The following is a 26,178-nucleotide window of genomic DNA, read 5'->3' on the forward strand; positions in this document are numbered from 1 at the left end:
ATCTGCGATTTGTTTTCTTTTTTAATGTTACCTGGAGTTAAATATGATATTCCTGGTTACATGTTTTTTCCCCATGTTTCTGATGATTGTATTGTGTAAGTCTAGAACTTGATGCTGTTTATTTGTTTTCTTGAATCTATTTTCTGGCCTTCAGACGGAACCATGGCTACTGCTGTGGGCACTTTGCCTGTTGTTGAATGTAGGAGGTGTGCATGCCAGTATAGACTAGAGCTGGATGTCTTTTTTTTTGTCTGACTGATGTTATCATGCCTTTCTTTCTCATCTCTCTTGATAGCTAGCTTTGTGGGCAGATCATGGCTTGACCAAGCACAGTTTTTATTGCAGTTAATTCTTAACATTCAAAGTACCTTATTCTTCTTTTCTCAGTCTACAAAAATATTTATCATCACTTACTTAATATCAGTTCGGTATCTTGAAAAAATGTCCATATGTTTTGGAGGATTAACTTAAAAACACATATCAACATCCTTGTTATGTAGTACATTTGAAAAGTATTATTCGGATCTTCTGGTCTTTTTACCACACATTTTGAAATGTAGAATAAAGCCATGCGCTGTTTTACACTTTTTTGGAAATTGGAATGATCTTTTACTCATTAATGATAGTGTACTTGCTTTACACACCAAAACAATGATATTGCTTTGCAATGTCCTGAGCTTCCTAGTGACTTTCTTGTAGCAATGATATATCAATTAAGATTATATCAGTCTCTAGTAATTACTGCATAGCTGTAAAACAAATTATATGCTGTCAAAGTAACAGACTGATAATTACTTTTTGAAAGGTAGACAGGTTAACATTTTAAGATCAGAGAAGTACACTTCTGGCCATATTACACAAAGAATGCTGCTATCATATATAGTGAAATAACTCTGTGCTCAAGTTCATTCACAGCACGTAGCATTATGCTTGACATGAATATTCCAAGAAGTTTCAGATTTCATTCTGATTATGAACGTTTTCTGTAAATAATATTTTTTAGCCTTGTTTTAATTAATCTTGTATTGAAGTGCTTTCAGTACATCAGAAAAATCCAAAATCATGGACAAATATATACCGAACACTAATTTTATATCTCTGTTTGAACCTGGCTACAGTACTCTGTTATTAAGTTCAGGCTTGATTATATTATTTGAGGGAGTTATTCCTCTTGACATATCCTCACTGTTGTCTTTATCAGAGAGACTATAAGATGCAACTGGCCAGTGTCAGTACAGAGTTATCTTGCCCAGGGACAGTACAGAGTGAAGTAACCTGACAGTAAAGTACTGTGAGTGGGTTGAGCTTAACTTCATTACTGACACTGGACTATGGTTTGGTGATCTAAGTTTTCTTTACATTTGGCCCATAGTGTCAAATATAATGTAAAAAAAATCTGTTTTGTTCATGTTTAATGAAATTAATGGCCATGCAGTCCATAGTGATTTTAATGAATTTTGCAGACAAACTATACAATGCAATGCTGCAGGTGTACAGTTTCACTATAGAAACGCAGGCAACCATCATGAACAACATCAAGTAATTATTATGTAAATTCAGATTCTTGGAATTTATTTGCCTTGATGATCAACAATAAAATTAGTGCAAATGATGAATTTTGATTAGAATCTGAAATAAAACCAAATATTTTCCACTTGGCCACAATTAACTTTAACAGATTGAAGAATCCTGAATCTATTTTGAAGGTTACAAGTGTTAAACTCAGGCAATGCTATCTTATGCTGCAGATGGCTGTTAAATGCCCTATTCCCATTATGAACATTAAGTCGTCCTCTGTTTGATGTGACATTCATCCCACGGTCACTAGGTCATTGTGACCAACGAGTTCTGAATCTGCATGATGTGTTAAGGATGATAAAACACTACCAATAAGAATGTCCCAAGTGGTTGATTTATTGTTGGTGGTGCTACGGAAGATTATCCTGTATGACCTTTTAAGTAGAAGTTACATTGAGCTCTTAAGTCCAATTAGTTTTTGCTTCGGAGAAGTCTATGAATATGAAGTATTCTCAAACTCAAATATCCTACCATGTGAATGACTTGGAAAATAGTTGTAATTGCACATGGTACTGAATAGCATTGCATTGATTTTGCCTAGCAGTTCTAAGTTCACATATTGGTTTTTCATGTAGTTTCATATGAGTCTATTCTGGTGCCTTTAAGAAAGTTATGCACATAGCAATTTGAAATGGCTTAGATCATTCATCAGGTTTGACCCATATTTTGATGGTCATTAGTTATAATGAACATGGTAAACCTGTCTATTGTACTCAGCAGAGAGCACAGCAGGGTATGGTCCTAATTGGAATGTCTATTATTAAGCTATAGAATGTATGTGGTCACAAGAGCACTGATAGAATGGAAAATACAGGGCATCTCACTATGAGGCTGAAAGCTTTAACTTACAGACTTTATGGTAGTGCTAAAAATTGTAGGAAGTTCCTTTGTGTCATCAATTATTTTTTTCTTTAATTACTGACTCAGCATGGGGATATCCATATTTGACAAGTTGACCTTATGTGGTATTTTCTCTGAATTTCTCAATATCCTACAAAGAAGTAATGATGTGTGTTTTTTGTTGGTATCTGCACATGGTCCATTTCCTTTGTAATAATAATAATTTCCCATTTTATCAAAATGCAGCACAATGAAGCTTTTATCAGAATATTTGAAAGTCACGAAGAGATTACATGAAGCATAGATAAAGTTCATAACCTAATTTCTGTTGTTAAACATTGACAGGATTCAAGAATTAACTCCGAGCATCTGGTGATACCTATGCTTGAAAGAACAATAGTTTCGGTTTCCATCAGCTTTCAGGTTATGTTTGTTATACTTGAGAAGAATCCTAGATAATTCTCAGGGTTTTTTAAGCGACGTTCAAATATGCATCCATTTCACACAGATATAGAGAACGGACACAAAACACATACTGCGTCCTGATGGGACGCACAATAATAACTGTACCTACAGTGTATCAGGAGCAGTTATAGGTGTCCATTGTTTCATCCAGCAAGCATGTCCACTCACCAGGCTTTGAAGTAATTATCAAAACATACATTACACACTACACTGTACACAATTTCATTACTTTGCAAGGCATGGACGGACCATTCAATGTAATTATTTGGGGGTCCCCTGGATCCTAACTTTCGTAAGTCAAGGTGAAACACCTGAATACTATTGTCATGACAAATGATATCAAGTATGACTGACACAAAAATTGATCATATGTTACATGTATGACCTTAATATGAAATTAATTTGAAAACTTTGTGACCTTCATGTACCAAATGGAAGCATGTGAAATGAATCTCTTCTGCAACAGACTTTGATGCATCTGAAATTATGTTACATTATCCCAGCAATGATGTCATAAGAACAGCTCACAGAATTCCAATCAAACTTCCAAGTCTGACACCCATGTCAGATTTGATTCACAAGGGACTCAGTGTCTCATTTATCAATGTAAATTTTTATTTGCATTAAGTGTGTAGCATCTGTAAAACCTTGCATCATGTTAGGTTACATATCTGTTGTACATTCATTTGTCGTAAACTTTGTCACAAAATGGACCTTACAGAAGGACAATTATAGATAATTTTGCAGATGTGTTTCCGGACGATCAACTGTTCATTTCATTGACATGTGGGAGACAACAATCTGCAGTTATCCGATTTCTAGGTCTTCAATTATGTCTGGTTAGATCGTTATTATATGTATTCAAAGTGATGACATGAAATAGTAACTGTTGTAAATGGTGTTATAGTTTGTTTGCATAAAATGTATTACTTACTTTATTGATTTAGGTGAAACACAGTTCTTTCATCAATTTCACTGTCTATTTCATCTGTTTGGCCACTAGAAATAGTTCAAAATTCACATTTCTAGCATGGTGGCCATAATTCTTGCACGAGGGTAAGTTGGTGAAGACTCTTTCACCGTCTTATCTGAGGCTAGGTGAATTTCTTCTAAAATATGATCGTTTGCGATCTGAAATTTATGTATTATTATAGAGAAAGAATTGTAGGTATCTATTTAGTTTATGTTTTGTCATTCCAAAATTGAAATTTGCCTGTGTTTTGACCTTATACCCCCATCACACCAAACTAGTTCTCAATACGTTCGTGAAAATGTTGTTGAAGAAGCTCCAACTGTGTATGAACGTAGTGGACGTAGTAGCAACTATTGACAGTCTTTTTACGAACTTCATGGGCGGCTCGGACGGGGAGGGTGCTCCAGAACTTTGATTCTGCTCAAAATTTTATCCCGTCCATCCCGTTCTTCAATTTGTAGGATTGACAATGTACTTAAAACAAGAAAGACGTATTATTTACGGAACTGCCGTACTCCTAACGAAATTGACGTATTTCGAACCTACTAAGGACGTGTTAAGACGCGGTGCAGTCGGACATAAATTTCAGTACGTGTGCACACTGACTGGGTCAACTTCTCTTTGGAGGCATGATGTGTACAGCTCGGAGCCCTGAACTTGAATGAAGTCTGGCTACAATGCGCTCGGTATACACACGTACTTTGGATGTACTGCGAACGAGTTGGTCGGGTTAAGAATTAGTCATAACTGGCTTGAACGTATTGTGAACGAGGTAGTATGAGGTTGAACTGGTTAAGACTGGGTTCAGAATGTCTATGGATGTGCTGGAACTGCTTCGAAACGTTGCCGGGATGAGGTGAATGGGCACTTTTACACGATCTGAACTGGATACAAACAGACTGCAGACTGGCTAAGATTCAGATAGACTTATTGAGGACTGCTTATGAACGAACCAGCATAATATCTTATGCCAAACTACGGGTTCTACCACAGCCCGTTCTAGTATTTTTTAACGGGGTGAAACGGGATAAAACTACTTTGGTGTGATAGTAGCATTACCCGTGTCATTTTCTTTCTTGATATCTGCTAGGATTTAAATGACAAGAAATATGTTTAATAAATTTGGCAGTGTAGATCACTGTTTCATGTTCTTCCAAAGTGTTTATGCTGTAAAGAAAACCCAAATACTTGTTGTGCCAATCAGAGATCAACAATGTTGCGCACTCGACCATTGTCAGCTTATTCAAAGTTCCATGCAGCAATAAAGGAATCGGTTATACACAGTAAGAGATAGCATGCAGTGTTATTGACAACTTTTGATGATTGAATAAACTATTGAGTAAGGTTATGTTGACATCAGGACTAAAAAAGTCGGCTTGTCCGCTCGTATTGAGGAGTGGCAGCATGTGCAGGGCGAGAAAGAAGTGAAGAAACACTCTTCGAGATGAGAACATACATTTCAATCGTATCAATTCATCTCTAATCGTTTTCAATAATAAATCGTGATCATTTTTAACTTAAAATACGTTTTCATTTCTCGCACATTTGTACTAATAATAACAACACCAAAGTACATGTCACTTACCATATTTTCTTGAGTATAGTGCACAGTCAAATATAATGCACACACCCCCTTAAGCAGATTCAGTATTTTGGAAAAAAAATAATTAGAATATTATGCGTGGAAAAACATTAATCATACCCCTTCGGAGAATTCCGGTAAACGAACAGTGATGAGAAACTTGGTAAGTTCAAATTTTAGTAAATCACCAGACATGTTGATTTACCGTTTAGATTGTATTTTTTGTCCTGCTAGGCATTGTTTTACATTCAGGGATTAAGAATACCTTGTGTATTTTCTCTTAAACGAAGCCGGAAACAGCAATCAGCTGGACACATGTTTTCTTGGAATCTACCGATGATTCGGCCAATGATATATAACTTTACAGGATTTTAATGCAATGATCGGGAAAAATTGTATCTGAAAATATTTTTTTATCAGGAATAATATATTCCAATACCTTGTTATTTTAGTTGCAGCTTTCACTAAATACATTTAAAATAATAACAACCTCAAGCGAAGCAGCTGATCGCTATTGCCGGTTCTTATTTTTCACATGAAACCAGTTTTACCAGTCACCGTTGAGGCTCCTGTGCATGTGATCGCGTGAACTACGTGTTGACATAGAATCATCAAACTATAACAAATATGACTTTTAATGAGTCAAAGTATGGCATTTATGATATATGTATCCATTATCTGTCAACTAAAGTTGAGAGCATCAAAACTCATTATGGCATTTTGGCGTGTATTATGTGCATCCCCCTTCTATATAGCTGTGTTTTTTTGGAAAAAAGTGTGCACTATACTCAAGAAAATATGGTATATCATACAAGGACGGCATGCTTGGTAACCATCTACTGAATAAATGAACAAAAACGTGTGTTTGCACAGCAGATCTCAAAACTTTTTTTAAAGGGATGCAATTAGGAGGTAAACATACTGTGTTTTCAATGTAGAGCCATTGAAATTGAATTTGGAACCGAATGCACAGCGTGAGGTTTCAAATGTTAAATTTAGCGCAGTTAAATGTACAGGTAACCTGGCTCTACATTGAAAATGCGGTATGTTTATCTCCATTCGACCATGACTAAATAAAACGCGAACTCTTTGGTGTTAGCAAAAATATTGAGAGAAGCGGCTTGGGTTGAATCCAGTGTTTGAGTGGGTTCTCGATCTGAATTATGGAATCACCGAACAAAATATGGCACTGTATATACTTATGCAGTTTGTTACACCGTGATACTTCACTCGAACATATAACAGGCATTGAAAGCATATAAGCACGGCAACTTGGTAAGCTAACATGAGGTGGGCATCCCTAAAGAAAACTAAGCAAGCTTTCGTTCTACATCGCACGTCACCATTATGGCGTTATTTCGCTCATTGTGATGCAAATGATATGACGTCACAGTCGTATATAGAAAAGCGCCAAAATTTCAAGCTCAATGTTGTCTCCAAAATGTAAATACAGTCCCTTTGTAGATTTCTATCGTGATTTCTGCATGAAATGTATTGCCACACATCCTTTGACTAAAGTCGTATATAGAAAAGCGCCAAAATTTCAAGCTCAATGTTGTCTCCAAAATGTAAATACAGTCCCTTTGTAGATTTCTATCGTGATTTCTTCATGAAATGTATTGCCACACATCCTTTGAATATTGTAGTAACCGCATCTGTGCAGTTTGTAAACTATAATTGTAGATATAATTATTTAAATATGCCTACCGACAATGACTGAAAATAGTTCTATTCTATGAATATTAGCTTCCGCGGTGATGTGTCCGTCAAACCAGCTGTTTTAATCGGAGGGGGGTTATAGTGATTTAATAGCTTCTGATTGACCAATCACAATTGAGTAAATTCCAAATTCATGGTAGTATTATGTGTATTGATTCCTGGATATTATTAGATAAGGTAGGTAATTTTATTCAAGCAGTACAATATTTTTACATTTGTAGGAAAAAATTAGTGTCAATGCAGATGAAACTATTGAAAGTGGCTTAGGTCAATCCCTGCCTCTTGATTCAGTTGAAATAATGCAAACAATTACTTGAGAATCTGTAAGGAGATATAATAGAACTGAATACATAAGTAGTCTTAATATTATCTGCCAGGCTGTCGGGCAAGTGGAGGAAATTCCATGCAGCCCAACAGAAAAGTTACCCACCGTGGGCAGGTGGGCAGGCAGGCAGGCAGGCAGTTATTTCAGACACTGGTAACTACAAACTTTCACAACATTAGGAGCCCTAATTATTTAAATGTTATTCAACCTATCAGTCTTCTAATGTTGAGTATTGTAAGTCATGAAAATACTGTAAGATTGAAATTGTATGTGGAAAATGTAAGCAATAACTTTGCTCCCATTAAGTAACACATTTTTCTTTAATCACACTGGTGTTTATCTTTTGTTAAGTTCACTGCACAGCTGCAAACTGAGACGAATAATAATATATGTCAGATCATTGAGTTCTGCCAAATACACTACCATGACATAAGTTAAGGGACACTTGAGACACAGCAAGCTGGGCTTGAGACCATCGCATTTGAGTCTAACTTCCGACCAGCGATATATTATGATGTCAAACTTTGCCCACAGATTTATGATTTCACCAAGTATCACGTACCATGTTGTCGGCTGCTGTTTCTCATGATTTATGCCATTGACTTTACGATGGTTCATAGAAGGAATGTTCTGTCACCTGACAAAAAAGAAGTTATCACAGACCTGCATTTGAATGGCAAATCCTGCAGAGCTAGACATCAACAGCTAGGTCTACCCCAGAGCACAGTGCATGGTGTGATTCATTGCTTTAACGATAGAGGAAGTTTGGAAAATCAGCCACGAACTGGGAGACTAAAGATTCTGAGCAACCCTGATAGAGACGTGTTGTGTCAAAGTCAGTAGATGATCATCGCTTACATATATTTCTAACAACTTTGATGAAAACAGGCCTTCTGTTTCCACAAGAACTGTTCAGCATGAATTATCTTGTATGGATTGTTCACAACACTTTAGAATTCGAGAGGTCAACAGGAAACAAAAGGAGTTTTGTAATTCCCATCTAAACTTAGAACGACAATTATTGCATTTTGGGACACGGTAGTGTTCAGTAATGAATCTAGGATAGAAACCAGGACAGACAACTGTATTTATGTGTGGTGAAAGGTGGGAGAAGACTCGTACCCAGGATGCCTCAGTCACCCCCTGGCAAACTTCTGAGTGTTTGATTTGGGGATCCATAACATATGAGGGTGTGGGGACATTAACATTCCTGGAAGAGATGGCAAATGCAAAGAAATATCAAGAAGTGTCGAAGGAAAATTTGTGGCCAGTGATTGCACAACACTTTCCCCAACAGTTCTTTTTTCGTTCAAGATGACAATGCTCCCATTCACTGTGCACATAATAAATGAAAATAATCAACAACCAAATTTAGTCACTCAGGTGGCCTGCACAGTCTTCAAATATAAACATTATAGAAAACATTTGGCTTCGTATCAAAAGAGTGCCACCGTTCCGAGGGCACACCTAAAAACTGTAAAGGCACACTGAATTCCAAACCTGTGTGCCTCTTTGGCACACTTAGTTTATTGATGAAAGTGACTGACAAGTATTTCTGTTGATAATCATGATTCGCATGTAAAAATAATTTTTATAAATATGTGCAAAAACATATTGAATTTCCTTCCTGGGCACGATGATCAACATGATTGAACTATTTCAAACCTGAGTCCCCAGACACTGCAGGCCGGTACACCGGCCAAGCTGTAATCATGTCAAAATAGTATTTAACTTTATGAACCTACCTGTCATATCATCGACACAGAACAGCTACAACTATAACTGATCAGTGCACAGCTACTACCAGTTGTGAACAGTTGCTCTTAAATCTTGAGACTATTATGATTTGTTATTGCAGTATTAAACCAAGTTTCAAAGGCAACGAGTAACCAGAAACGAGTAACTTGAGTGATGCGTGTTTGAATTTTCTGTTTGATCATTCATTCTAAGTATAAATTGACAGTCACTTGACTTGTATTTGAGTTATGGGTAACCATTAAAACAGTTTAGAAGCCAATCATCTAAATATGTTTCGCCAGGGCTATGGTAAAGCAAAATGTCCAATCAGACGTTTTGTACCTATCTCTTGAGACCTACAGTGGGTACCCGGGTAGGGTCGGGTAATAGGGCCGTGGGTGCCAAGGTAGTAAATTCGGACTCGTCCCAGCCCTAGCACACTTAATTTGGCATAACTGCATGTGCCCATTGGCACACTTGAATTTTGATCCCTTGAGTTGAAAACGTGTTCATAACAGTGTCACTACCGAAGACCTGCAAGAAGATATTTGTGAAATATGGGAATCATTGACTGTTGATTACATTGAAAACTTATGCATGAGCATTCCATGCATATTAGGTATATGAATTTTGTTTATGGCGAGCAAAAACAAATGGAACAAATTACACTTCCAGGTTTGTGACATCAATCAAGTGTCCATTCTGGCATGGTACTGTACATGTGACAGTCGCTTCATTCTTGACAAGCATGCCAAATATGTAAAAATTAGACAAGACACTGCTCATCAATGTAGTGAAATGTCCAGTTCATTAACAGGAAACTGAGAGAATATATAACATTTACATTCAGATTGTGCAAAACCCTTCATTGAAATCTGTACAATCTTAATTAGATGACCTATCTCATTTGAATATTCTGTATGTTGAGCTTCCTGTAATCGTTTTTATGGAAATTTGATCTTATCAAGTGAAAGAAGTTAAGCTTGGAATAAAAGTCAACTTTTATTATTCAGGAAAAATTTCTTATAACCCATACTCAATCATGGTATTTTCAGTCTACATTCTTGTTGTTGTCGTTTGCTGATTAAGGAGACAGTGTTTTACTTTTTCAAAAGTCGAGTAACTTGGCAATAGTTTCATGATGCATTATAGACCAGGGATCACACTTTAATTCATGCATAATTTCATGATTTACAGTATTTACATTGAGAACAACAGTTTCCCTTCCCTGGTATTGCGGTAACACTTACATGCATAAAAAACACCTCCTGTCTCAACCATTAATCATTGCCTCTAAATGTAAATAAACATCTTTTTCAGGAGGGTGAAGAATGAGAAGAGGGCTATTTGATAAGCTACCAGAGGTAAGCTAAGGGAATTATCGTATTGATTTCCTGATATCAGGGACTCTGAAACAAAAGGACATTGTTTTTTCTCAATACAGCAATGATACAGTTCAGAAGAGAGTGTGCTGGTGCAATGTGTTTAAAAAATATAACAGGGACACGCCATGTGAAGAGCACTGTACTTTCAGAATTTTACATTGTTCAGTCTTGGAAAGGCTTCTACTTGTGGGGTAATACCCTGCCATTAAAGAAATCATTTAGGATGCATAGACAACTAAGGATACAAGGTACCATCTATCACCATCTTTAAAGTGACCCCACCTATAAGGCAACCCCCTGTAAAAGCCTTCAAAATTGATGCTAATTTATGTACCCTGTCTATGAGGCGAATTGGAATGAAGCACAATAGTCAATACAAATTTGAAATTTGAATAAAACATCACTAGACATGATGATTTACCGATTAAATTTTATTTCCTGTTCTTCTAGGCATTGTTTTATATGCAGATATGAACATAACCGTGTCTAATGTCTTGTAAACTAAGCTTGAAGCTGTACACACGATTTCTCGGAATCTACTGGTGATTCGGTTAAAAAATACCCAATAATATAACTTCAAAGAATTTTGATGATCGGAAGAATTGTATCTGTAACTATTATTTTATCAGGAATAATTAATTCCAACAACATTGTATTTTAATTCCAGTTTTACAATATATATATATTTAAAATAAATTAATAACCATAAACGTACCACTTTGGTAAAGCTGATCACTATTATCGATTATTTCTACCGATCACTTCAAACACGATTTCACCGAAATTAATGTGAACAATATTGAATGAAATTTTGAATACAAATTCATAAAAAAAAATACAAACATAAGTCCAGATATACAATGCACACGTTTTATAACCAGACAGTGTAAGTACATGTTGTGGTGTTCGGGGAAAAAGCATCAAATCTCTTCAACCCTGTGTTAAAGGCAACCACCCTTGAAAGCCCTCTAACTTTGGGTATGAAAAACACACCTTATACAAGGTGATATACAGTAGGTAATCTTTGTAAGGTGTAGATTTCAAGTCAAGCTATTAACAGCAATCCATCGCTCTGGTTAACTATGTACCTCATCTATCTTTGCTCCTTAAAAGTAACCACATCGATGTTGGCTCTCATCTATTTTTTTAAAACCTGGCCCACCGTCATCTGCTCATTTTTTTAACCAAATCTGTAAAACAGTAAAAATATTAGCAAGAAAAGTACTCTCTGGCATTGACGTTATATATTTCAATGAATGTTTAACAACAGTAACATTTTCAACATACACCAACTGTTTGAAACTATATATAATCATCATACTTTCAAGATAAAATATTGCCAAAAAAACTATAGAAAATGTTCAATAGTCCTTGACTTAGCATCTGCTGAAGTGAAACTAGTTTATTGAACAAACATGATCTTTTGCTATGGTTTCTGTTTCTAAAATAGCACTCCTTCCCAATTCACCCATACTTCATGTACTGACTAGTTAACGCTTCACTTTGTCTTCATCAAAGTGAGCAGAGAGCTGGCTCACACTCAGCTACTTTGCTGTGAATAGCTGATATGGCATAAAACAATATTCACTCACTCCCTCACATTTTTCCTCACAAAGTTCCTTCAGAGTGCTTATGATGTTGTTAAGGTAAATAGACATGGTAATTCCTGCTTTAAAGTTATATAGTACTGGGAATCCATTTGTCAATCATTATACTTGGTTATAATGGTAGCTGGAGGCACAGTTTTTAGGCATTCAGGTAGGTGAGGTGAGGTGAAATGGGGATGAAAGTCGCATCCAAGATTATTGCAGTTATATGGCAACCCATTCAGGTAGGTGGGTTTGAGGCTGATTATGGATTTTTTATTGTTTGTTTTTGTATTCCTTTCTAGTTATTTCTTCTTATTATAATCTTAAGAAATGTGTTGCTCCGCTTTTACTTCCTAGAAGAATCATTTTCTGAGGTTTCATTTAAAATGGTGAAATTAAAAACAAAATATTATTTAATGATGTTTATGGTTTCATTTATAAAAAAAATCCCTACAGTAATCTCTGTATTTATAAGTTAAATGGGACAGTTGAAGAAAACAAACTGGAGAAACCGCCTCATTCAACTTCTCTTCTTAAATAAACATTAACAGTTCATTATCAAATCTACCTGTGGAGAATTAGAACAAATGTAAACAGCTTTGAGACAAATTGGTGTAAATTCTTCCTAACTGGTAGATGATTAGCAAGAATTAAACTTATCAAGGCCTGGGGGGCATGCAAATAGTGTTAAGAGCAGCCTGAAGCTTCCCGATGACTAACCCAATGTTTACAAAGCATAGCACTCTTCTAGGGGATAGTTTGCACTGATTAAAGTATTCACACCTGTAGCTCATGAGAAGAAAAGAGTTCAGGTTATAAGATGTGTGGTAGTTGACTAGTTGTCACCAGAATATTCACCTCTGTCGGTATCAACATTGAAAAGGGCAGTATATATCTCAATCCCCACTTTATATTTTTGAAAAAAATAAAAATGTATGGTCTTAACTAGGTTCAAAATTGCATTGATATTTGATTGTAGAGCCAAACCTCTAAAGTTTGTTTCAGGGCATCAATATTGGTAATCTGACAGTGGTTGTTGTATATAATGGTGAGTTGTGCGATCTACTGATCACTTGAGACCCAATTTTGCCAAAATTAATGTAAACAATCTTGAATGAAGTTTTGAATTAAATCGATAAAATAGATTAAAAACATACGTCCAGATATACAATGAACACGATTTTATTACCAGATAGTATAATAATGGGATTGTATATTTCAGTTTGGATTGTTGACTGGTGTTCTGGTGTTACATGCTCGTGGTGATCAGCTGATTATTTGAGTGAGTGAGTGAGTGAGTATGATTTTATGCCGCTTTTAGCAATATTCCAGCAATATCACGGCGGGGGACAGCAGAAATGGGCTTCACTCATTATTTGAAGGGCTCAAACTTACGTTTATTCTTTTTGTTCATACATTCAGTACCTCAGATATGAGGTGGTCATGACCCAAAGGCAAATGTCCGATTGGCCAAAAAAATGTTTCCAGATCCCTGATTTGAACTTTTTATCTGGATGTATAGTTTAAGTTATTACTACGAGGGTTGATGGATAAGTTTTTGATTTATAAGGAGTTGCTTATATAGTGAAATCTTTTGTTGTGGACATTACATGATGTCATAGAAGTATATCCTCAAAAACATGATGCTGTGAGAATTCAGTAAAACAAGCAGGGTTCTGTGACCTGTAGAAAGTGGACAAACTTTATGCCATGACCATGCACATGCACAAAAGGGCTTAACACCAAAAAGCATCCATGAACATGTGAGTACAACACCAGGATTCCACTACCTATGACACTGTAAATAGTTAAGGCATGGCAGGGAGAGTAGGTAATTCATGATATGATGTTGACCCGTCTCACAAATGAGTTTCAGTTGAGAGTACATTTCATCATCACAGAATTAGTTGATGACATTGGATAAAAATGCACCACATGACTCGTGATAATTTGACTCTGTTTGATGTTGATCCACAAAGGTTCTATGACTATAGATGAAACCTGGATTACCACTTATATAATATATCAAAATGGAAGCATTAGACTACCACCAAAGAAGGCAAAGACTGTTCCATTAGCTGGAAAGGTTATGGCCTCTGTTTATTCTGTGATGCCAAGGGTGACTATCTTTCAAAAGGCCAGACAAAAAATTGAGCATGTTCTGTTGCACTTTTAGCCAATTACAGGAACTAAGACTTAAACATAAGACTAAGTAATGTGGGAAGATGTGTTCTTCCATCAGGACAATGTGCTAATGCACAAAACATTCATTGCCATGGCTACAGTCAACGAGTGAGACTTGGAACTCTTTCAGCGGACCCCTTATTCTTATCTGGCTCCGTCAAACTTCCTTCTTTTCCCAACAGGAATAAAGCTGTTCACCTGTGGAGAACTTTTGAGACAGCCAAGAGGACTTCTGTGGGACTGAGATAAAATTCCTCTTACAATATTAACAATAGTTAATCAATGTGGAAGCAGATATGTTGGAAATTAAATAATTTTAATGTCTTTGGGTCAAGTCTTTCCTAATGAGGATCAGAACTTCTCAATCACCTGTCCTATTAGGTATTTTGAGCATTTTGTTGTCATATATATCAACTTCACTCATTATATCTAAACTATGGGTATCTTGACATAATTTTTGATGGCACCCAGAACTTTCAATTAACAAGGAGGTTTCAAAATGTACAGGTTTCAATGTATTTCAAACTGTCAGTTTAAGTGAATGAGAGAAGGCAGGAGATGTCTAGAGAAAGGCTTCAGAAAGTGTACCAAAGTAGGAAATTGACAGCAGGCCTTTAATTATGCATGAGCAGCAAGTATGTGCACTAACCAATGGGCTTTCAGACCGCCCTATTGTGACTGACGTTACAGGTTAGCTTGCAGCATGGTTTCCTTTATCTGTCAGGTACAACTTCAGTCAGATCAAACTCCCATACACTTAACATATATTCCTTTGTTGAGATTCAAACCTTGGGAGCTTTTATTGGGGAGCCTGCTGTTTTTGTCTCCTCCTCTAAAGAAGCTTAGCTATCAGCAAGCACATTTGCCACAGGAAGAATGTTATCTGTAGCCTCATACAGCACACTGCATCACAGACATGTGCACCATTCCGGGCTCCTTTCCAAGAAGTTGTCATATGCTAGACAGTCACAATTACCATACTTATGACAGTCTTTGCATTCTAACAGGGCCCAGGTTTTTTGGTTGCATTAGAGTGGGCATATATGCAACTAAACACCAAAAGCAAATCATCATCTAAAGCATGTTGCACAGGCAATAAGCATTTGATTACTCAACTGCAACTACAAATTCATATGAATTATGAATTATTTTTTTATATTTCTTCACAATATGATCTGGGAGCAGCAGAATGAAGATACTGGAACCTTGTTAACATTAATAATGTTCTGTATCTTTTGCTAAAATCAAACTTTTTAAATGCAACCATATTTGTGCTGATAGGTCACATAGTAACAGACTTCCTAGTATGGGATCAGTCGTTAGGTAAAGACATAATTGATAAAGCCATCCAAAGTCTGTCTGAAAATGCTTGGTACCACTGACAGTAAAAGACAGGATGAATCAAAGGTTAATTGATATGTACTGTCTGTGGTTACTGAAGGGATGAATATGTCCTGGTTTCTGCCGAAATATTGAGGCACTTCCTGCTAGAGAAACACACATGATCATATCCATGTGATGTAGTTGCGTAGTAGTGAGCCATCTCCATTAGCACATGGTAGACCGGTACAGTGGAAGAACACTGTGAGTCAGCAAGCGATCATTCAGTTTGGTTATTTGATTGCCGTGTTCCACAGTAATTAACTTGTAACTTTAAAGAGCAAAAGTACAACAGCTCTCCTTGTTCGAGTAATACATGTTATTTAGGGTTTTGTGTAGTGACTCTCAGAACATTTACACATTCTTTGATATATATGTCAGTTGACGCCATTTGGTCTACAAATGTTAAGCTTCCTCTAACAATCCAGCTGCCAGATGCCATTTTGATCATAATAACTGTATCTATTCATGAGGTTTTTCGAGCTGTAAAACCCAAGTTTTAGTGATAGTAAACAAAGCGCTGTTAGGATTGTCTGTTTAAGACAGGGGGCTTAATTACCATCCTGTTAGCATTGACTACTGAAAACTGATTGCTTTAGATATCCTGTATGTGTGAAATAAGTGTATATAGCACATTTGGGGTGGTGGGGTAGCCTAGTTGTTAAAGCGCTCGCTCAACATGCCAAAGGCCCGAGTTCAATTCTCCACATGAGTACATCATGTGAAGTTCATTTCAGGTGTCCCCACCTTGATATTACTGGAATATTGCTAAAAACAGCGAAACACCATTCTCTCTCTCTTACATGTCACAAGCATATACAGCTGGAAAGGCAAAACCTTTTGGAGATTTTTAATCTGAGGATGGGTGTCCACAAAATTTGAAAGTGAAGTGCTGTATTTCCAGAGCCACTTTGAGATCCATAACAGTACAAAGAGAGAAATAATATTGATGTTTTCTCATTCTTGTCTACAAAGTACTTGTTGTGTGAAGCTTGCAACAAAAACAATGATCTGTATATACATTGAGCATTTAATGCGCCGCATGGAATCTGCATAATTGTTGATTACTGTGTACCATGCATATACATGAAAGAGCCATTTTACTATTATGTCAGAAGTAAATTGATATGAGGCATACTAAGCTTCGTATAATTAATATAGCCTTTGTAAATGTTCAATAAACACAATTAGAAGCAGTGCATTCAATACTTATAACTATATGTCCATTTATACCACCTCTTAACATAGTTGTAACTTTTTATGTGATCTAAGTACAGGAATAAGATATTTGCAATAAACAAATACTAATAAATGGATTAAAATCATTATGAACATGAAATGGTGTACTAATTACTTAGTACTTTGCATTACTGGGAGTATATTGAGCAAGAAATGAGTTCAGTTACATTGCTCAAAGGTAAATAGCCTCTAGCAGAGGATGCCAGGAAGTGTTTGTTTCCTGTGTTGATGAACATGTTTCAATTTAGGAAAGGAAGTTTAGGATCATTAAAAGTGTTTCAAGAGATGGTTTGTTGAAGATTATCTGAAAGATACACATTTCATGGGAATAAGTAAAATTTGAATATTGACATATTTACTTCTAACTTGAGAAGACCTAATCAGTTCAAAGTCCAGTTAAAATGAGAATTGTTTATGAAATGTTTACTTTGTGATTGTCTTGGTCATTTCCTTACTATTGCAATAAAATAAAAGTAACAAAACCCTTTCCACACTTTCCACAATATTTCTACAACCTGTGCCTTCAATGTTCTTTTGTCTTTCCTTATAATCATTTCATGGGACAGTTAATAATGTTATTTGCTTTTTCATACAGGTAAGTTCATATCCATATTTGACCCTCTGTCAGTTGTGATACAATATCTTTGACCTTGCTTCTGAATCCACTTTATCTTGATTTGGCTGTTCCATCCAAGCAGGGGTGTGATGAAATGTTCAATCACATTTCAGATCCAATTTCCATCATGGTTTCTGTAACGCTCTTTGAGTGATTGTTGATTGATTTAGAGATGTTTTAGTGTTTGTTTATGGTTTTATTTCAAATTGCTTAAAATATGATCATTTCATAATTAAGATGGTATTACAAATGTACAAAGAAACAAAGTTACCTCAGGGACTCTGCTCTATTTTAACAGTTGTTAAAACATTACTTCCCAAGGACAGGAAACAAAAGATTAGCTGCTAATTAACTAAATTCCATCTGCCATTCATGCCCTTGTAAAGCTGAAGTGCAATGATTCTTTTTCATGGGAGCAAGGCTTGTAAATCATCTTTATGTCTTCCACATGATGCACAAGATATGTTTCACAGACCTGAAGGCTCTTAGATTCTAACCCTCTATAAAAATATGTTGTTTCCAACAAGTGTGTATCATCTTACTTTGAGCAACAGTTACATGTTACATTTCTGCACAAGGAGTATGAATGATATAGAAACTACATGGCACATTATTGTTGTACATGATAGTCAGAAATAGGTTTTATGTGTAGTAGAAGAATGTGGATATTTAGCACTGGTTATGAATACTCTCTGTTGGATCTAAATAAACACTCATCTAATCACTTTTAACTAGTGATATTAATAACAACAAGTTAAGAAATCATGATAAAAAGGTTTTTTTTGACAATTGAGAAACGAGCAGGATATTATGGTCATGGCCGGAAATGTCGTCCTCACAAGACTTGCATTGAGTTGAAGAGCACGAGGGCCTGCGGAAAAGACTTCATGCCTGAAGATTATAGCACCTCCTGGCATGTAAAGATAGAAAAACGTAATTAGTCCAGTTCATAAATGTCATACTGACTGTTCCGGTGGGGGTGAAAACAGTCTTGAAAAGAAGCAAGACTTCTTGGAATTAGCCTAGAGACCGTTATCATTAAACTAGCTCAGTGACTATCTTAATAACTAAAATGATTTAATATTTGTGTAACAGGATGTATCTGCACTGACCTGCAGGAGAGAGGTGCTTCACACACAAGAATTTCCCTGACTGCAGTACATTGGTGCTTCACACACAAGACTACTTGACCCATGGGTGCTAATCACACACAAGAATTTCCCTGACCGCAGTACATTGGTGCTTCACACAAAAGACTTTACTTGACATATTGGTGCTAATCACACACAAGAATTTCCCTGACCTCAGTACATTGGTGCTTCACACACAAGACTTTACATGAACTAGATTAAGTTGGTGCTTCATGAAAACTGTCGCTCATGTGCAGTACATTGGTGCTTCCTGCACAAGAAGTTTACTGAAGTGCAGTTTGGGGTTTCCCACACAAGAATTTCAATGACCGCAGTACATTGGTGCTTGATGGACAAGATTTTCCATGACCTGCAGTACATTTGTGTTCGCGGCACAATTAATTTTGCACATTTGGCTTTTATTGTGTAGGGATAAAGGAATATACATAAATATAGAGTTACATTGTAGATTTCTCGAGTCTAGACCCTAACATACCAACTTTCTGTTCGATGGTGCCCAAAACTGAGCATGGTTACATGAACAGAAGTTGGGTATTATTTGCCATATCACAGTGGGGACTACAAGAGTGGGGCACAAACATAGTACGCATGTGGGGAATCAAACCTGGGACTTGACAAGCAAATGCTTTAGCCACTTTGCTACCCCACAGCCAGACTGAATATGTTTCATAAGCTACTACATTTACAAATTCTTGGAACAGTGCTACAGTGCCCCCATGGTGTGGGGATGCTTCGCTAGGCAACAGTATGGGCAAGTTAAGTTAGTGATCATATGATCAATAAAAAAAATCCTGGGATGGCTATAGTAAAGATTTTTTCCCCCAACAGGAATGAAGGTGTCATTTGTGTAGATCATAGAAAACTTGTTCTGTTATCACTGAATAAGAACAATTCCCTTGTGAGTAATTACTCCTAAATCAACCATAGATAAACCATAACAATTTCAGAACATTTCCACTGGTGTTTTTACCAGTTACCTAGCTTTGCAGGTTTTAAACTGGCATCCAGAAATCTCCTATCTGAACTATCAAATAGCCATAGTATGTGAGTTTTAGTGTTTTATTAAAGCATGGCATATTTAGTATTACAATCTGAAATTTCTATCAGACCATTTCTTAGCACCTTGAGTTGGTACAGAGCTCACATCCCAGGGACAGATGGAGTCTTTGATCATAGGAAACCAAGTATTAGATGAAAGACAGATGGAGTGCTAATTGAAATGGTTATACCAATGTTACAGCTTAGAGATAAATTCTTCCTTTTTTACTCTGTAAACTTAAAATAAACACAGCAAGTTTCCACAACAATGTCATGATCAATTGGAACCAAGGATTGATAAAGTAGACATGTGGAAAGCATTTAAAGATAGCTCAGATTAACTGAAAATTCAATTATCTAATTATGGGATGGAAATAGGTTTTTATTGTATTTTTCTTTCTAGCATATTTTGCTTTTTGTCAGATTATTATCCATAGTCACAAGGTAGGATGGAGATAATGAAAAGGTTCCTTCTGTCTTTCCATCCGTGGAAATGATATGTGGGTTTTGGTACAGTTTAGTATTCAATGAAACTTTGTAGTCATGAAATACTAAGGTATCAATCTTGGTGCCTCGTTTCGGGATAATTTTGATCTTGTAGATTTTGGTGTTTCATTGGTTTGAAACAATTTTACAACAACCATAGAAGAGGAGGAATTTTGTATGCAGATCACCGAAGCAGGAGAGGTAATTTTCATTTTTAGTCTTTTGCTTCAGTTGACCATGATTTCTTTGATTTATGTTTGATCTGCTTCATGTGATCTGGTATAATTGACAACTTTGGAGAATTTTGATCACTAAGAACTATCACAAGAAAATCACTGGACAGGGTTAGCTTGTATAAAGTATTATTGTAGCAAACTGATTAATGTATTACATGCTGCTCAAATTCAGTTCTGCTGCTGCAAACTAGAGGATTAGCAGATGCTTGTAAAACTGGAGATTCAGGGGTTTTGGTCATATTGCCATCTATCATGTTGGATTGGGGTATTTGGAATAATATTTGTGGGTATAAAATGGTTTTGTGCTTTGCATGGGGTGGAAGATCTCACACATATTTTTCTAGCTGTTTCACGTTCCACTAGTGATGTCAACTGGTGTTTGAAAGCATGCCCAGCACTGACACTTTATAGCAGAGAATCCTCCTTATCTGGACATTTGTGTTTTTCGATGAATCGTCCAGGTGACTGAATTCCTAGATTTGTAAATCATTCAGTAATCCGACCATTGTCAGTTTCTCTTCCTAAATGAAATAAACATATAGAATAAACAGCTCATTTCCACTTGTACATTCTTTTTATTCAAGTGAGACTAATGTATAAGAATAAAATCTGCCCATTGCACCTGCCTGTCAACAGCAAGCATCCAATCACGAAAGAGGTCTGAACTCTGTTTGATGCTGTGTGATGTTCTACTGAATAAATATTGTCACACATTGACGCTGTACAGTAAATGGAGAGTAATAGTGTGCATTATATTGTCAGTTAGTGAAATCCAGTTCTGGAAACCGAATTTCTGGGTATAAATAACATTTAATATGTGGAAATATTTTGTTCTTCACAAAAGTAGTGTGATAGGGGAGGTAACAGGATAAGTTGGTCCGGACAAGTATAACTGTTATTTTTTCCTGAATTAGACAGTTGCACAATTGGTCAATAAAACAAGATCAAGGGTAGGTCAATTGAATAGAACCATCTATTTCAAGACCATAGGACTTTCATATGCTGAAGCACTCAACATGTACTAAGTCAACATTTGCAGCCAGTAGGTGTAGAGCATAAAGAAGAAAGGACTCCATAAATGCAGACCAGGACGGTGACTGCAGTTGTTGTTTCAAGAGACCTCTGCTTATTAGAGCTGATATCAGCTGCTGGTGATCAGACTGAACACAAGTGAAATCATGTGGAAATACTAAACATTACGCCATGGTTAGTTCAGGTTGGCAAGTTGGAATGGTAGAACATCGTCAAGCATGTTTTGATTCCAAGAGCAGAACGTTGTTATGTTGAGAGCATTTGCCCAGTCCTTAGAGTTACGAATCGGATGGGGGAATTATGAGCAATTCTGTGGTGGTATATATATATATATTTGCTACTATTATTGTGATGGTCTCTCAAGATCTTGCACCGATCGGAAGTATTTTCTAACAGAATGAACAGCTTTACTCAGATTATCACGGACATCACATCACTACTGGATTAAGAACAAGGTATGAAGCTTTGTCTCAATTTCTCTTCCATTTAGATATAGTTGTAAGCTAATGGTGAATCTTAACAATATTTGTTCTATGTGTTGACTCATCTTGTATTTATTGTGTAAGTTTTATGTCTGTTAATTGACACCACCACTCCATTTGGTCGCTTCTTACGACCAGGAAAGGTTGGTGACATATTCTAATCTCCAGGGGTTATGGCTGAATGTGTCATCATACCTTGATGGAGGGGATTGTTTCTCGGCCTACCTTGATGGAGGGGATTGTTTCTCAGCCTACCTTGATGGAGGGGATTGTTCCTCAGCCTACCTTGATGGAGGGGATTGTTTCTCGGCCTACATTGATGGAGGGGATTGTTTCTCAGCCTACCTTGATGGAGGGGATTGTTTCTTGGCCTACCTTGATGGAGGGAATTGATTCTCAGCCTACCCTTGATGGAGGGGATTGTTTCTCAGCCTACCTTGATGGAGGGGATTGTTTCTCAGCTTACCTTGATGGAGGGGATTGTTTCTTGGCCTACCTTGATGGAGGGGATTGTTTCTCAGGCTACCTTGATGGAGGGGATTGTTTCTTGGCCTACCTTGATGGAGGGGATTGTTTCTCGGCCTATCTTGAAGGAGGTGATTGTTTCTCAGCCTACCTTGATAGAAGGGATTACTTTTCAGCCTACCTTGATAGAAGGGATTACTTTTCAGCCTACCTTGATGGAGGGGATTGTTTCTCAGGCTACCTTGATGGAGGGGATTTTGTATCTCAGCCTACGTTGATGGAGGTGATTGTTTCTCAGCCTATCCATTGGGTTCCTTATACAGGGTTCCAGGCCACATTAATACAGCTCGATTATTATGTGTTTAGTGATGAAATAATATATAGAAGTGAGTATATAAAATTGATATTTCACGAGATCGAAATAACGTCATTTCCCTCACGTAAAATAAGACTGTATGTCTGAACTACTTGAAGTCTACCTCATTGACAAAGATCAGTAATAAACTACATTAAAAATAGAATATTTGGCCAGAAAAAGTTCTGCCACTCATGAAAAGGTAAAGTTTGTGAGACAGCTAAATATAATGTTTATTGCTATCTGCATCATAGAACAACATTTCATGACTCAGTTCTGAAATAATGAGATGCATTAAAGCTTGTTTTGGAATGAAGGAAAAGGAGTTTTTTCCCCAATTAATGTTTCTTTCGCTTTCACACAATGTACAAGAGTAACTGAAAGGCGTGCAAAGAACGCCTATTACAGGTTCTACCGACGGAAACAACTCTTCAATGTGATGTCTCTACACAATTCAAGAAACTACCTATTTTATGGCATATTGGTTGTCACAAGCATGCTGTCATTTCAGTCTTGGATTAATTAAAGCATTGGTGAAATGGATATCAAAAGCAGACAGAGTCTATAGATTTTGTAAAACTGACAGGCTAAATGGAAAGAAGCCTAAAGAATATGTGTAAACACTGGAGGTCAATATTCATAAAGGGTAGACGGCTTGAGTTTCTAGTTTGGGATAAAGGTGACAAGGTGATTATTTTCTGTAGGGAATCCTGACAGACAACTAGCCAATAGGTCCGCAGTGATCAATCAGACATCTTTGGCTCAACCTCAACTGAAGTCCCAATCTGAAGTGCCTTTTGCAGTGAAATAATACTTGATTGTTAATGGAAATATTGGCAACATTGTTTACATTTCATATCACTTCCCTTTCTGTTTAGTGTTCTTATGTTACTCTAATTGTGGACACAATTAACCCTATTTGTGCTACTATCTTTACAGGTTTCTTTGCTTGATATTAAATGTCTTCATTTCACTTTCATCTTTTATGTTTTAGTTATACTTATTAGAAAATTAGCAAGAATTTTAAATACATGTTTATAAAAATATATTTTTGGTGTTCAGAAGTTTCTCATTGTACGTAAAATTGGGTCATTGGGTTGCCCTGTGGTTAATGCTTTCTCTCAACATGCTGTTTGATTCCCTACATGGATACATTGTTTGACGCTGTTCAGTGCTGGTACTTGGATTAACAGTGATGTTCAGCTTTAATAGTGATTATACAGACATCATTATGAACATTAAAAACTGCAGTGAACAATATCCACATGGATAAAGAAGATCCAGGTTAGAATTGGTCTTCAACTGGCTTAAAATTGAACTATAACGCTTTCACTTAACTGACAATGCGAAAAATCTATCTGATGATTTATTGATTCTATTCTCAAATATTTACTGGGATGACTACAGGTGACAATGCATATTACAGAGTTAATTCTAAACCATCACTAAGACCTCACAGGTAAAGATCTGGGTTAGAATTAGTCCTCAGTCACCCAGAGGTGACTAACGAGATTGTGTTGTCATACTTGCTTACTAGGTTGATGCATGTCATGGTATCCCAGTTATGTAGATTGAAGCTCATGATGTCAGTCACTAGATTGCCTGGTCCAGACTGGATTATTTACATGTATCTGGAATATTGCTGAGTGAAGCATTAAACAACAAACAATCAATCAAATTCACATTATGATGATGGTCTACAGGAACTATTCTTGGCTTACAGGGGAACAACTGCCAGAGATCTCAAACACAAGCAGGCAACTACTAACTTTTCAAGAGGGTGGCTCAGTAATAAAGAGTTATTTGTATTTTAGAGAATTCCATGTCTTGTATAAAAAAGACTGAAGAGATGGTTCTGGCCATGGTGGTTTATTTGAAACAACTGGGTGGTATACATTCTGTACAATAATTGGACAGGCTGATAATTGATCCATGGTTGGCAAGGATTTGGCTACATCCTTGCCAAGTGGTTCCTGTTTCCGTTGTAGTTTGTGTAGAAGAAAACGAACTGTTGGGTTTAGCCTCTTGATTTGTTGAAGAACCTCATCTGCTCCAAGTGATGTTTAAATTTAACTGTTGATATTTTAAACTGTTGGCATTATTTGGATGATTTTTGTACAAGAAGCAGCAACTGTTCTGCTCATTTGGAGGAAAGGAGGTATACAGGGGGAATTGTCACTCTAACAAGTCGTTTATGGTTGCAAGTAATATAGTGCACAGGCTTTCTTTCACAATTTCCTTGATGTTTATGATTTCCTGGAGGTCTTTTAAACACCGGAACAAACATTGCTTCACTTGCTACAGGTACATATGTTCTTAATGATATTTTTTAAGGTCAAGTCAAAGAAGTGTTTTTCAGTCTTGCCCAGTTGTTTTTAACCTGAGTGAAATTAAACTTAATAACAGTGGACCATTGAAGGTATTGGATGGTCTCGATTGATTTTGCAAACACTTAAGCTTGTGTCTAAGTTTCCGTTTTGGAATATGGAGTGTACAGATGTAAAGACTCTAAGTTTCTGTATAGGCGCAATCACAAATATAGTCTTGAATAGTGAATCACAGTTAATTAAGGGACTTAACAATCTGGCTCCAAAGATAGAAGCATGGTAATAGGTTCTGACTGACAAAATCCTTCAAACTGAGGTGATAAGCTGCATAAATCTTATGACGAAGGCCATATCAATTATCCTCAGGGATTGTTTACCCACCCAAGTGTCTATCTGCCGTATCAAAATTTATTGAACATTTCAGCCCCATGAAGATTTCAGAAGCTCCCATTGGTTATCTGTGAGAGATAAAGATGACCAATTACTCGCTCTGTACTATTTTACTTATTTGTGAGCTTGCACATTTGTTTAAGACACATTGAAGGTATATACTTATTCTTTTGATTTGTTTTTAGAAGTTTCTTTGGTCAGACACAATATGTCGGTAAAATTAAATTTAGCTGTATTTTATTGAAATATGCATATTTCTATTTGCTTTACACAGTAGGTTTTGGTTAAACTATGAAATCAAGACCTTTTTGGAGAGACTAAATAAGATTAAACATGATTGAAGTGCGTTTTTATGACAAATGTGAACTTAAACTGCATTCAATGTACCATACAATGACATATGTTTGCTATATTAAATGCAGATTTAGTCAATTATGGAATACAAAACATTTATTTATGATTGAGCTTTTCTTCCTATATATCTGTGGGAAACAATTGTAAATAACTGAAAAATAACATGTTTTTCAATATTCAAGACAACCTGTGCTAATGCATAGGTGATCAGTGAACAGATAATAAGTAACTAGTAGTGTCCATGTCTGCA

At 36.4% G+C, this 26,178-nt stretch overlaps 1 protein-coding gene across 6 annotated transcripts in view; it reads left to right on the top strand.

Moving 5' to 3' along the window:
* The window catches only part of LOC139471859 (zwei Ig domain protein zig-8-like), a 226,820-nt gene that overhangs the window by 91,150 nt on the left and 109,492 nt on the right, over positions 1-26,178 (top strand). For 2 of the 6 annotated variants that reach the window (XM_071254372.1, XM_071254389.1), the window contains one exon: positions 10,540-10,583. The exons of the other annotated variants lie outside the window; for them this stretch is intronic. The gene's annotated coding sequence lies outside the window, so the exon portion shown is untranslated. The remainder of the gene's footprint in view (positions 1-10,539; positions 10,584-26,178) is intronic. 6 annotated transcript variants of the gene reach the window in all.

Source organism: Haliotis cracherodii, unplaced genomic scaffold, assembly GCF_022045235.1.
Source record: "Haliotis cracherodii isolate W230 unplaced genomic scaffold, xgHalCrac1.p SCAF_1, whole genome shotgun sequence".
Lineage (NCBI taxonomy): Eukaryota > Metazoa > Mollusca > Gastropoda > Lepetellida > Haliotidae > Haliotis > Haliotis cracherodii.